Genomic DNA, 14,164 nt, shown 5'->3' on the forward strand with positions numbered 1-14,164 from the left:
CATCAATCCAGTATGCATCTTGTATAGACCAATTTACATACATCTTGTTTTTCTCAGCAGAATGTAAAGTCCTTCAATGACAAGGATTGTTTTTGCTTTTCCTTTATATACCTAGAACTTGGCACAGTGCCTAGAACATAGTATGTTCTTAATAAAATTTTTTGATTGATTTTTAAAAAAATCTTCTATCTCCAGATCCTAGAGAACCTTAGCCATAATGAGTTAATGTGTTAAATGAGGTGAGTGTGCTGTGATGTGTCCTCATTTCTCCAGATAATCGCTTTAGCTCTCCACTCACTGTGCAGGTATAGGAAAACTTCAAAAGCCAAAGAATAGCAAAAACATACTCTATAGAAACATTGAGGACGTTGCAAACCAATGAGCACCAGCTTTATAATTTGACAGGATTTTGCTACATGAGTCATGCCTTTTTCAAACTTAAATCAAAACCATTCTGGTAGAATATTTAATTTTCTACGCAGATCAAGCAAAGGTAGGAGTGAGGAGAGGAGTGGATTTAACCTGGGAAGAGTTTTCTTAGAAAAATCTCCATGACACAAAAAAAAAGAGAGTGAGCAAATGGTTCTCTGCTCCAATTGGAGGGAATAGAACTTTTAGCTTTCCCAGCTTCAAAAGTGTCACTGGAAACGAGGCATGAGGAACATCAAATAGAATGTTTTTGGCATAATGAAAACCAATGATTCTGTCCAAAAAAGTTTACATGGAAAAGAAATAGCATTGGCCATGACTTTATTTGAAATCCACGCCTGCATTAACATCTGGGCAGCCAAAGCATATGAAATGATAAATTTGTGAGTAAGTAAATGAACTGAGGGTAAAAAGCAAAATATGGAACTAAATATTTTGAGGAAGCAAATGTTCCTTCAATAACTTTCCTGAAAAAAATAAAACAAAACTACCCAAAACAAATCTCACAACCTGACACGGTTTGACTTCGTTTGGAGCCTCTGAAAATGAATTGGATTCTCTTTAAAGCATAGGGTACTCATAGAATCCACGAAGAGAGAAGGAGAGAACTTCCTGTATTTCTCTTCCCATGAGATTGGGCCATGATGAGGTCCACAACACAACTGCCATTCAGGAATAAAAGTATCTGGTCACACATGGCACCCCTTGAGCTAAAATTGTAAATATGGGAGAAGAAAACATTCTCCAAGGAGAGCCATTTAGCAAATAGTCTGTGTTCCTTGTGGCCTGCCTTCACTATTAGCTTCATTAAATAATGACCTAACTTAACCTCATCTAGCACTGTTCTGGCCACACACTATGAGAGATGGGAAATTGGTGTAAGATAAAGGTCCTTGCACTCAGGAAATTTTCATTTCAGTCAAGGAGACAGAATGAACACACCTGTAAGAATCAGTGAATGGGACACGACAGAAGATGTTATAAAGATAATTGTATTATATTTTGACAATAGAGAGAGGCCATATAGGTGTAGCAGCTAGGCAGCTGGCATTGACATTAGGAAGACCTGGGTTCAGGTGCTGCCTCTGACACATAGGTTGTGTGATACTGGGCAAGCCACTTAGACCCTCAGTGCCCCCAGGAGGCTCTCAAAGACCAAGTTACCAAAAAAATTGTAAGTTTGCATTATTTATTAGAGAGAGTTCCCTTACCTGGAGCTCCCTCCACTTGGTGACATCACAATCTGACAAAAACAAACAAACAAAAAACAATAACTCAACCTGACAGCAAAGAATTCAGAGGAGAAGAAATCAGTGCAGGTAGAGACAATGAGGAGATGGGACTAGCTTTGAAAGGATGGTAGAGGTAATAGGAGGCAGCACCTTACTCTGACTCTCCTTTAACTCAGTAATCTCCTGAGTGGATCTCTTTTTAGGGCATTTGCCTGAAGTCCAGGGAGCACTATTGATGTGTTTGTTGTCTTTTTTTCTTCTAGATCAGAAGTGGGGAACCTGTGGCCTCTAGACCACATGTGGCAAGCTAGTCCTCAAATGTGGCCCTTTGGATTCAGTCAAAAGGCCTCACTTGAAGATCTGGAGAGCTACATGTGGCCTGCAGGCTTTAATTCACAAGCTAGTGCCTCATTATTAGCCCCTGCATTTGGCCATGCAGAAAGGGAAAGACAACGAAGCAATCAGGGGCCTTCTTGACAAGATGTAGATGCCGCAGAAGAATGGAGACTAAAGAGGGATGGACGAAAGCTTGCAAAGCACAAAGAGATTGTCAGGCCTGGACATTCACAACAGTGAGAAAATGGAATAGCTGCTGGACAAACATGACAGCTTTTGCTTGGCTCTGCCTTCTGAATCTCCAAGCCTTTTGGAAAAGTTTGGTCATGTTGTCAACTTGATTTACAAGGTGGAACATACATGTTTCCTCCATGATGTTCTACATAGTGTGCTTGTCATTGAGAACATTTTACATTGTGCCTGCCATGGCTCAGGTTTCTCCTTCAGTTTTATCTAAATGGGTACCATCTCCTCTATCTGACTGAAGTAGGGATATGATGTGATATCAGAGAGCAAAGTGTTTCAACATGCAGATGGTGGGCACGTGCACGCACACGCACATGCACACACACACACACACACACACACACACACACACACACACACACACGCCCAGGCAGAATGGAGTATTTGTGGGTAAGTGAGGACAAGAAGTATGGGAAAAGTCAAGGGAATTTGAGCTCTGCAGTGCCCTGTATTTGGCAAAATGCCTCACACTGTTTTTCTAATTTGGGGGGTTCAGCCACCCTCCCCAAATGTTTTGCTAAGTGCTTTGTCCATTTCAACTTACATTTATTAGGAAAGAAATTTAAGCTGTATGATGCCAATTCACACTTAACTTTTCCGCCTAATTACTTTGACAGAGCTCTTTGCTGTCTTTATTCAAGGCTCCCTTTAGGCTATGGTTTTATTCTTCCCGTTTGGATCAAAGAAGAGGTATTTCAGATTCAATTGGGAAGCCATAATTTGGAGATCCCCCAAACTGGGGGGAAAATATGTTCTCTTTGAGTCTGACAGGGTTGAAGAGTCCTTCATCCCATGTACATGTTATGTTTCTTTTCATGTGAATCGAATAAAGAGAGACTTTTGATGGATACAGAGAGGCAGTTCTCAAAATTTTGGTCTCAGGACGCCTTGATACTCTTAAAAATGATTGAAGACTCCAAACAGCTTTTGTTTATGTGGGTTGTATCTGTCAGCATTTACCGTATTATAAATTAAAACTGATAACTTTAAATTACTTATTTATTCATTCATTTAAAACAACCATAACAATCCATTGTGTGTCAATATAAATAAAATATTATTTATGAAATACAAGGATGACTTTTTGCATTGCCAACACTTAATGTAGCCTTCTCAGTATCCAATGTATTCTCATAAATTAAATCTATTTTCCAAAGGAAAAAAAACAGTGAGAAGGGTGTCCTTGTTTTACATATTTTTGCAAATCTCTTTTATGTCTGACATAATGGAAGACAGATGGATGCTTATATCCGCTTCTGCATTCAATCTGTTGATGATATGTTGTTTTGGTTGAAATATATGCAGAAAGCCTGGCCTCATCCAGGTATGTAGTTGGAAAGAGAGGAGTATTTTAATAAGTAAATAATCTCTTGGCATAATTATGAAAATAGTTTTGACCTAGTGGACCCCCTTAAAACTGGGGGGACCCCCCAATCCACAAACCACACTTTGTAAACTATTGGGTGTAGTTTAATCAGACAATGGACATTGGCTCAGTTTCTACTCAGAGGAGCTATTTTGATGGTGCTTCTCAACACATCATAACACCTTTTGCCCAGATTATTATTATTTACATTAAGAAAGGGAATGAAGGGAGGTTTAAGCCCAAGGCACACAGTACCACATGCCTGTCTGTCATAACCATGAGCCAAAGATGTTTCACAATGAAGTACATTGTTGAGCACCAGCACTGGAACGTTGGGCTAGTCCATAGCCTGATGTCTGCTTAACGAATGCAGGCTAAAGTTGCTGAGTATCCGAACAGTCTTATTTATGAAGCAGAGAGTGTTTCATAAGCCACATCCGCAGAGTCAAGAACATACCTGCTTGCATTGGGTTTATTTCCCCATAAATTTGGCCGTAGATTAAAGGACCATGTGACACAAACACTTTTTGCTTCATGGGTATATTCCTGTATAAAATCTCATGTTTTCACAAGACTCCACTTATTTGATCAGAGGTAACTTTTTTGCCATTGCCAACAGCTAGCGTAGCCTTCTCAGTGTCCGATTCAGCCAACATTTACAAAAGTCCAAGTGAGAAACCTGTTGTCGGGAAATTCCAATAAATGAAAAAGGTGCCATTTCTGTAATGAAGTCATCTCTTTGCCAGAAGAAACCTGCTCCAAAGTGGAGGTGAATGTGCATCCTGCTTCTTTGGCTCTTGAGACTTCGACAGAGTGCCCCAAAATAGGCCCATGGAAATGTTGTGTGTCCCACAAATCCTGGCTGTACTGACACCACATAGAGCTGTGGATGTATGTGTGTGTGTGTAGGGAATGGGGTTGCTAATTATCTGATCATGTGACCAAACTGGTGAGAGTGTGAGATTTTTTTTATTTTATTCTTCTTCTTGATAGCATTTATCCAGTTTGGCTATCTATATTGATGCAAATATCTGCATAATTGTCATTCAGTGACACAACATTATATAGAGATAGCCATTGCTTACCAGATTGCTAGGAAATTCAACTCTACAATAAAGTTCCTCACTATCTTGGTTCAAACGACCCATCTGGCCACAACATTTAGAAGTTGTTCCTTAAGGAAGAGGCCTTACAAAATGACTAACAAAACCTTAGCTTATGATTCACAAAATGTAGAGCTGGAAGGGCTATTAGAGGCCATGGAGTCCAACCTTCCCATTTCACAGATAAGAAAATCGAGACACAGGAAAGTTCACTCGTCCAGGGTTAATCAGTTTTTCAGTGTCTGCCTGAGTCACATCTTCTGGACTCCAGGTCCAATGAACAATCTACTACATCATGCTGCTTCTATCACAGCACTTGCTTACAGATGGCAGTTCTGGTAATGGTTGGCATGGACAAATAAAGACAGCCAAGTCTATACAAGGGTTATAGCCAAGGTATATTGTACTCATTCATGCATCTTTCCTCTTTGTGGTCCTCTCTTCCACCTTAGTTTTGAGAGAAGAAAAGTAAATGAAGAGAAATTGCTGTCTGTCCACTTCCCCTCTCTTACTTTCCCCCCTATTAGCTACAGATACAGCTGTCCCATGGGAAAGTTGCTTACTCCTTGGCGGGGGGAGATAGTAGTGATGTAGCACTTGAGGTAGAGGTGAAGTGAGAGGTGTTGTCTGGGACTCAGGTAGGTAAACTTTCCTTCTCTAGGAATTACTTCTTTTCAGTGCCATGAAGAGTGAGGAAGGTAATAGACTCAGTCTAGGGAAGGTAGGAGAAAGGCTATCTGGTATAATGAGCAAAAAGCTAGATTTGGAAACAAAGATTTTCAATAGTTGTATGACTATAGGCAAGTCATTTAATCTCTCTATGCCTCAGTTTTCTCAACTGAAAAATGGGGATGATACTAGTAGCACCTACCTCACAAAGTTGACATCATATGTATAGATATATATTATATATACATATAAATATTATATGTGTTTTTCAAATTTTAAAGCTATATAAATATGTTAGGTCTATTTAAATATCTTGTTATTATATTAAGGTTTTTGCAAACCTTAAAGCACTACATAAATGTCAATTATTATTATTATTAAGTTATCCACCAGAATAGGAGATGAAAGGATAGATGGATAGATGGATGGATGGATGGATGGATGAAAAAGCCTTTATTAAGTACTTAACTATACCAGACACTGATAACAAATTCATTCAGATAAAGTTAAAGGTATGTGAGTCACATTCCCAAAGTTTTGAGGATAGTGTTACCATAATCATAGTTCACACTTATATAGTATTTTACAGTTTACAAAATGTACAGCAACCCCATTTGAAGGACAATGCAAATATCACTCCCATTTTCTTCAGTTGTGTCTAACTCTTCGTGGCCTCATTTGGGGTTTTCTTGGCAAAAATACTGGAATGGTTTGTCATTTCCTTCTTCAGTTCATTTTACAGGTGAGGAAATGGAGGCAAACAGGGTTGAATGACTTGCCCAGGGTCAAATAGCTAGTAAATGTCTGATGTCAGATTCGAACTCAGGGAGATAAGTCTTCCTTACTCCAAGTCTGGCACTCTATCCCCTCCCATTACACAGATGAAGAAACTGAAAATCAGAGAGGTAAAAAGGCTTGCTGGCAGTCACTTAGCTATTTAATGTCAGAGCCAGGACTTAAAAAAATCTGGACCTTTTGATGCCAAGTGCAATGTTCTTCCTTTCACACACAATACTGGGGGGGACATAGTTATTATATCCCATAAACAATCTCCTGATATTAAAGCCTAACAACCTAATGTGCTGGATGGAATGCTATTTTAAGCCTCTGGGGCAATTCTTATGTTCTTGGATATAGTAGTCAGAAGTGGAGTACCTTCCTATCTGGGAATCCTGTAGGATCATAGGACCAAAGACTTCAAAGTCTAGTCCAGTTCCTTCAGTTTAACAGATGAGGAAATTGAGACCCGTAGGATAGGTTACTTATCATAATTGGCAGAACCAGGATTTGAACCCAGATTCTCTGATTCCAAATTCAGCCCTCTTTCCAATGTACCACTTGACTCAAAGAATTACTGCCTAGAGATATTCCTTTAGAGATGAAATCCAAAGGCATAGCTTCTAACCAAATGGGTTAGCTAGGCAGAGAAGCTTACCACCCTGAGTCTACACCACTGGAACAGATGTGGGTGATCATGAGCCAAGGTATCCTGGCAATGCAGTCAGCGGCAGAAATGCTGACTCTAAGGGCAGGTGGCACATCCCAAGAGTAGACAGCCCCAAATGTAAAGGAAAGCATACCCAGGAAGACTATTGCTGCGTGGGCTTGGAAAATTCTCCCTGGAGCAGACAAGTGCATGACTTAGAAAGGGAAATCATTTTTCTCCTAGAGAAAATAGTCTGGTGAACTTCTCCTGAAAAAAATAACATGAACATTTCAGGAATCCCAGAGAACAGTGGAAGCTCTAATGTGGTGAAATTCTTCATGTCTTGGATATTGGAGGGTTTGGATTTCTTAGTGAAGGCAAGGAAAGTGAAAACTGATTATGTCAATAGAGCCCAGCTCCTTCAACTCCAGCTGCAAAGTGACTCACATCAATTATCATAGGGGTCTCCTGATGCAAATCAAAACTGTAATTTACACAAGTGAGGAAGACAGTTCTATCATTTTACAATGATTAGTATTTTTCCATGGAAAATGAAGAAATTTCAGCCCCTGTGAAATTTCCTATTTTTAAAAATGGGAATTGCTAACATTAATGATTAAATAATGGTCTTTTTCTTCTTTTCTGTCTACTCACATGTATACGTTCTTGCCCACTTCTTTCCTCCCCTCCCCCAACCTCCAGTAGACTATAAGCTCCTCAATGGCAGAAATTTGTGCATGTGTTGTATTCCAGAGCGTAGTGCTGTGTTTAGCTCAGAGAACAAAAAAAAATGAGGTGGGAGAGAAGGTCAGAATATCTCTAACTTGATAAGTATTCTGCCCTTCTCTCCCATCTCATATTTTTTTAAAATTTTAAAATTAATTTATTTATTTTTAGTTTTCAACATTCACTTCCATAAGCTTTTGAGTTTTAAATTTCCTCTACCTCCCTCCCTAAGATGGTGTGCAATCTGATATAGGCTTTACATACACATTCTTATTAAACATATTTTCACATTAATCATGTTGTAATGAATGGGAGGAACCACAAGAAAGAAGAAATAAAACACACAATGTTGCTGTTACTGTGTGCAGTGTTCTCGTGGTTCTGCTCACTTCACTTGGCATCAGTTCAGGTAAGTCTTTCCAGGTTTTTCTGAAGTCTGCCTGCTCATCATTTCTTATAGCACAGTAGTATTCCATTACATTCACCCAATTGATGGGCATCTCCTCAATTTCCAATGCTTGGCCACCACAAAAAGAGCTGCTATAAATATTTTTATATGTGTGGGTCTTTTTCCAATTTGTATTATCTCTTTGGGATACAACCCTAATAGTGGTATTACTGGGTCAAAGGTTATGCACATCTTTTTAGCCCTTTGGGCATAGTTCCAAATTACTCTCCAAAATGGTTGGATCAGTTCACAATTCCACCAACAATGCATTAGTGTTCCAATTTTCCCACATCTTCTCCAGCATTTATCATTTTCCTGTTTTGTCATGTTAGCCAATCTGATAGGTGTGATGTGGTACCTAAGAGCTGTTTTAATTTACATTTCTCTAATCAATAGTGAGTTAGAGCATTTTTTCATATGATTATAGATAGTTTTAATTTCTCCATCTAAAGACTGCTTGTTCATATCCTTTGACCATTTATCAATTGGGGAACGACTTCTATTCTTATAAATTTGATTCAGTTCTCTATATGTTTTAGAAATGAGGCCTGTATCAGAGACACTGGTTGTAAAAATTCTTTCTCAATTTTCTGCTTTCTTCCTAATCTTGGTTGCATTGGCTTTGTTTGTGCAAAAACTTTTCAATTTAATCAAAATTATCCATTTTTCATTTCATAATGTTCTCTATCTCTTGTTTGTTAATAAATTCTTCCATTCTCCATAAACCTGACAGGTAAACTATTCCTTGCTCTACCAGTTTGCTTATAGTATCAGCCTTTATATCTAACTCATGTACCTGTTTTGACTTTATTTTGGTATATGGTATAAGACGTTGGTCTATGCCCAGTTTCTGCCATACTATTTTCCAGTTTTCTCAGCAGTTTTTGTCAAATAGTGAGTTCTTATCCCAGAAGCTGGGGTCTTTGGGTTTATCAAACAATAGATTACTATAGTCATTGACTATCCCATCTCATATTTTAAGGAAAGTAATTCACTTCCTTTAACTTTTAGGTCTTATATTGTACTATTTTTCTTTAGATTTTTTTTTCTATGTGTGTGTGTGAAATTCTCTACCATTTTATTTTAAAGCTTGTCTATTTTGTTCAATGATACTTTGAATTGTTTAGAAAAAAAGAAAGCATAGTCCTTTTTTAAAGACCTGGAAAGGACTGAGAGTTACTAGGTTGGCTTAAAGAATAATTGTAAGCTTTTCTATTCAAAGTAGCTCCTACACAAATGATGAGCTCCAAAAGTGGGGGTGTGGTTGTGTGGTTGTCACAATAACTTTTTTATTAAAATAGAAAATAATAGAAAAAATTATGAAATTTTTAGGAGAATTTTAGGAAAATTACAAATCATGACTTTTCTCTATTGCTGATCTGAAAGAAAAAAGAAATGCTTCAACCATAGAGAGAACAGTAAGTGTGTACTAATCAGTAGCTATGAATAGCAGGAAGACTCTAAATGAGGCTTAAAGCATTTAGCACCAGAATGGAAGGATAGTTGAAAGTTTCTTCTTTATCTAAAAAGGAATGGCAATTAGCATGCAGTGATAAATAACAGTCCAAATTTGGTTTGTATCTAGGTACATTTTTCAAATTCACTCTCAATTGTGCACTATTATTCATAAATAAAAATTAGAGATTAAATATGCTGTTTTAACAATAGGTAAGTTATCATTGCATAATTTGTTGGATATTGTGCTCTTGGAAACAAATTACACCAAAATACTGTCATCAAAATATTTTAAAAACTTGTGGATCTCACAAGTTCATGGCTCTCAAATTAAGAAACTGAATGAAGAGTTAGTGGACGGTCTCCATTAGGCATAGAAAATAAATATCAAGTCCCCAATAAAGGCTCATTTTCATATAGGTGGCATAATTGATGGAGAAGATCACATCTCATTTGGTTCAATTAAGACCCTACTATGTACCAGGTGGTCAGCTAGGTGGTGCCGTCGATAGAGTGCTGGGCCTGGAGTCAAGAAGACTCATCTTCATGAGTTCAAATCTGGCCTCAGACACTTACTAGCTGTGTGACCCTGGGCAAGTCACTTAACCCTGTTTGCCTCCATTTCCTTATCTGTAAAAAAAATGCCAGAGAAGGAAATGGCAAACCACTCCAGTATCTTTGCCAAGAAAACCCCAAATGGGGTCACGAAGAGTCAGACATGACTGAAATGGTTGACCAACAACAAAATGTAGCAGGTACCATGTTAAGCATAGAAAAAAGCCAACACTGCCTTGTCCTTAAGGAGTCTGTAACAACCCCATACATTGAGATGACAAAGTCTGACTTAATTCAAGCAAAAATTCAGCAAGTTTGCCCTCTCAGGTTAGGGGCTTAGAAGGTAGTGGTTTGTTGGTATTCTGTTCCTATTGTGAATCTCATAAGTAAGAAAGTAGGAAAAATGCCGAACTTTAAATATTTAAATTCTCTCCTCCTACTCTTATGCATGAGCTCTGATCTAGGGCTCCACTGGAAATGAAAGATGCCTAGGTTCACACTTAAAAAGATTGACAATCCTCTCAACTTTCTATGTCAAAGGTATTCTTTCAGAAAATACACTCTCTTAAAATATATAGTTTGCCTAAAATTAAAGGGCATGGGGACAAGGATTTATTAGGCGCCTGTCATGTGCTAGGCATTGTGCTAAGCGTTTTACAAATATTATTTTATTTGATCCTCACAACGATCTCCTGGGAGGTAGTTGCTATCATGACCCTCACTGTACAGTGGAGGAAACTAAAGCAGACAGAGGTTAAGTGACTTGTTAAGGGTTACACAGCTATTAAGTATCTGATCTAGATTTGAACTCAGGGCTTACTGTCTCCAGGGCCAGCACTTTATCTATTGTGCCACAAGCTACCTGAACAAAGATTATTGTATTGTCCATTATAGACAATGCATTTTCATGGCTGAAGATTCAACTTTAAGTCCCATCAAAGGTTATTATATTTTCCATTATAGATAATGCACCTTTGTGGCTTAAGATTCAGCTTTAAGTCTTATCATGTTAACAGGTAAAAGGCACTGATAAAATTTATCCTGGGCCAATTAATAAAGGCCAATTGAGCATACAGCCTCAACCCACTCCAAGATTGTCCTGGATATAAATTGCTGCTGATTTTTTTTTATCCCACCATACAATCAGGATATCCTGTAGACATTTCAAACTCAACTATCCAAGAAGACTGAACTCATTATTTTTTTCTCCCAAACCCATTTCTATTCCTAACCTCTCTATTTTTGTCAAGGATATCGCCATATTTCTAGTCACCTAATCTGCATAAAGATTGATTTCTTTTGTAGTTGGTTCTGGTGGGGAACCTGTGGCTTTGAGGCCACATGTGGTCTTCTAGGTCCTCGGGTGTGGCCTTTTGACTGAGTTTAAGTTTTACAGACAAAATCTTTTTATTAAGGGGATTTGTTTTGTGAAGTTTGGATTTAGTCAAAGGGTCACACTTGAGGACTTAGAGGGACATGTGGCCTTGAGGCTGCAGGTTCCCCACCTCTGCCAATCAGATTATGAATATAAATTTAAAGCCAGGCTTCTTAAACTTTTTCTCCTCACCACCCCTTTAAGCATTTCTGGCAGCCTTCATTTGTGTTGCGTGGCCTGAAGGCATGCACAGTGCAAAGTGCCCATGCTTTGTGTTCAGAACCAAGGCTGCAGTGAAGTTTCATTGCATGATGCAACATTGGCAAGTGAGGCCAGAAACACCTAGGATTCATTACAAATTTGACTTTTAATTAATTTTTGGTTGTTGCACATTCAGAAACCTTTTACTCTTGCCAAATTTTTCATGACCCCATATAGGGTCATGACCACAGTTTAAGAAGCACTGAAATAGAATATAAAATACAGCTCATGATTATCAGGGACTTAAGGCAATTGATGGCTCTGCTCGAATTCTCTATTTGGAATTTCCCTTTTCAATCATTTATCCCACACACTCATGGGATACAATCACTAAATTCACCATGGTCACATTATTAGATATAGTAAAAATTAGAGGACAATTTTCAAGGTTCCCCACATAGGAAGTCTCTGCCTATCTCTGCCTCCCAACACTTGACCCCTGTAGGTCATGAGAAGGCTTAAGGGAGGGGTTGGTATCTGGAACTCTGCCTTAGTGTTGGGACTGTAAATATAAAGAGGCAGAGAAGTGCTTGAATCTGGGTCCTTGGCTTCAGGTCCAGACTAGGACAGTGAAAACAAGCAGAATGTGGGACAAAGAACAGTCTTCCTCACCTTCTCACCAACTCAGGTTTTTTTAAAAGCTGCCACTTTCTGGGTACTATTTCCTTCTGACTTCCTTATGCTGGTTTCTTTTTGCCTCACTTTCTGGCCTAGTCTCACCTCTATGGGCTATTACCCAGTTAACTGAAGAAAGAGCCATAGACTCTTGTCTCCATCAACTCAGGGTCCAAGTCCCAAATCCCATTGCTTCTTTCTTACAGAAAAGACAAGAAAACCCCAGTTAAGCTGTCATCTATCCAAGGATAGACTGGTAAATGATTAACAAGTGGCTTGCCAGGAAAAAAAAAAAGGGTAAAAACAACATACTTTTAAGCTCCATCTGCATTATTCCATCACTTATTTAAGTCTAGACAATCAACAAAGCAATAAATCAAGCCCTGATTTGATTAACATTTGCCAATTTCCCAGGTGTAAATACTAAAAATTTAACAGTCAGTTCTCCCAGGCCTCTTCAAGTTGACTCTATATCCTTGAACCCTGAGAAAAATGACCAGGACAACAGAAGAGGAAATGAATTGTAGAAACATGTACATTTGTGTTCACAGCCCACAACTTTCCAGTGTCTCACCAATCAGTTTTCCCTTGGGAATTTCAGGGCTGAGGGTGTGAGAGGGAGATGTGTGCCCTCTGCTTCCAATGAGGGAGAAATGCCATTGTTGAAACTCCTGCTACATATGCTTTCTTTTCTTAAAATCAGTTAAAATGGAACTTATGTACCTTGGGCTGAGTGATGTCTAGACCAGAATCTACTGGGTTGTGTTTTCATTGTTAGGTGGACATTGGGTCTCTTCAGCTAGACAGACAGTAAGCTCCCAGAGGACAAAGGCCATGTCTTTTACTTTTTTTCTGGTTTCCCACAGAGTCTGAAGAAGTACTCAAAAATTTCTTATTCAATTAAGTGAAATTGAATTTCAATACCCCAATGAGGTCACAAAGAGTTGGACACAACTGAAAAATGACTGAACAGCAATGCATCTAACATGAAGGGAATTAGTGTGTCTAGTTGGAGGGAAGAAGGCATGGTGGAAGAAACCCTGCTGAAGGAGGTCAGGAGACCCAGGTTCTGTTCCCAGCCTGATCTTGCACAAATCACTTCAGTTTTGTCCTTGATAGAATGAGAGAGATGGAGCAGATGACCTTTCTCTAGCTCCAATAGGCTGTGATTCTAATGAGAGGCAGTTGGTCTGGTACAGTGGCTAGAGGGCGAGATTTGGAGTAAGGAAGAGCTGAATTCAAATTCATCCTCAGACTCTTACTAGTTGTGCAACCTTGATCAATTCACTTAATCTCTCTCTGCCTCAGTTTCCTCTACTGTAAAATGGGAATTGTAATAACGTCTATCTCCCAGGGTCACACGAGGATCAAATGAGATATTGTAAAGCTTTTAGTGCCGTACCCGGTGCATAGTCTATGTGTTTCTTTTCCAACTGAGATGGGAGAAAAAAGGGATCTTCTAGCAGTCCTTTGTAAAAATCATTTGCACTTATTCCTAATATGTGGATGTTTTCAGACACTAGGAACTGAAAGTTTCTCCCCTATGGTTGAAGAATGAATTGCCTTCATGTCGTAGCCTGAAACACAGTGGAGCTGGTAATTCATTTTTTATTGAAAGCTGTTAAAACACAGCCAACCACTATCAAACAGTAAGAAAGAGAAAGCCTAAGCAAATTGGGTGGCAAATGATTTCAAATGAAGTTGAAATTTAAAACAAACAGTTGGTACTTGGAACTCCCAGGGGCAACTAGGTGGAACAGTGATTAGAGTGCCAGGACTGGAGTCTGGAACTCTCCTCTTCCCGAGTTCAAATCTGGCCTCAGACACTTCTGAGCTGTGTGATCCTGGATAAGTCATTTAACCCTGTTTACCTCAGTTTCCTGATCTGTAAAATGAGCTGGAGAAGGAAGTGGCAAACCACT

This window comes from Vombatus ursinus, unplaced genomic scaffold, assembly GCF_900497805.2.
Source record: "Vombatus ursinus unplaced genomic scaffold, bare-nosed wombat genome assembly UNPS02014791.1, whole genome shotgun sequence".
In the NCBI taxonomy this organism is placed as follows: Eukaryota; Metazoa; Chordata; class Mammalia; order Diprotodontia; family Vombatidae; genus Vombatus; species Vombatus ursinus.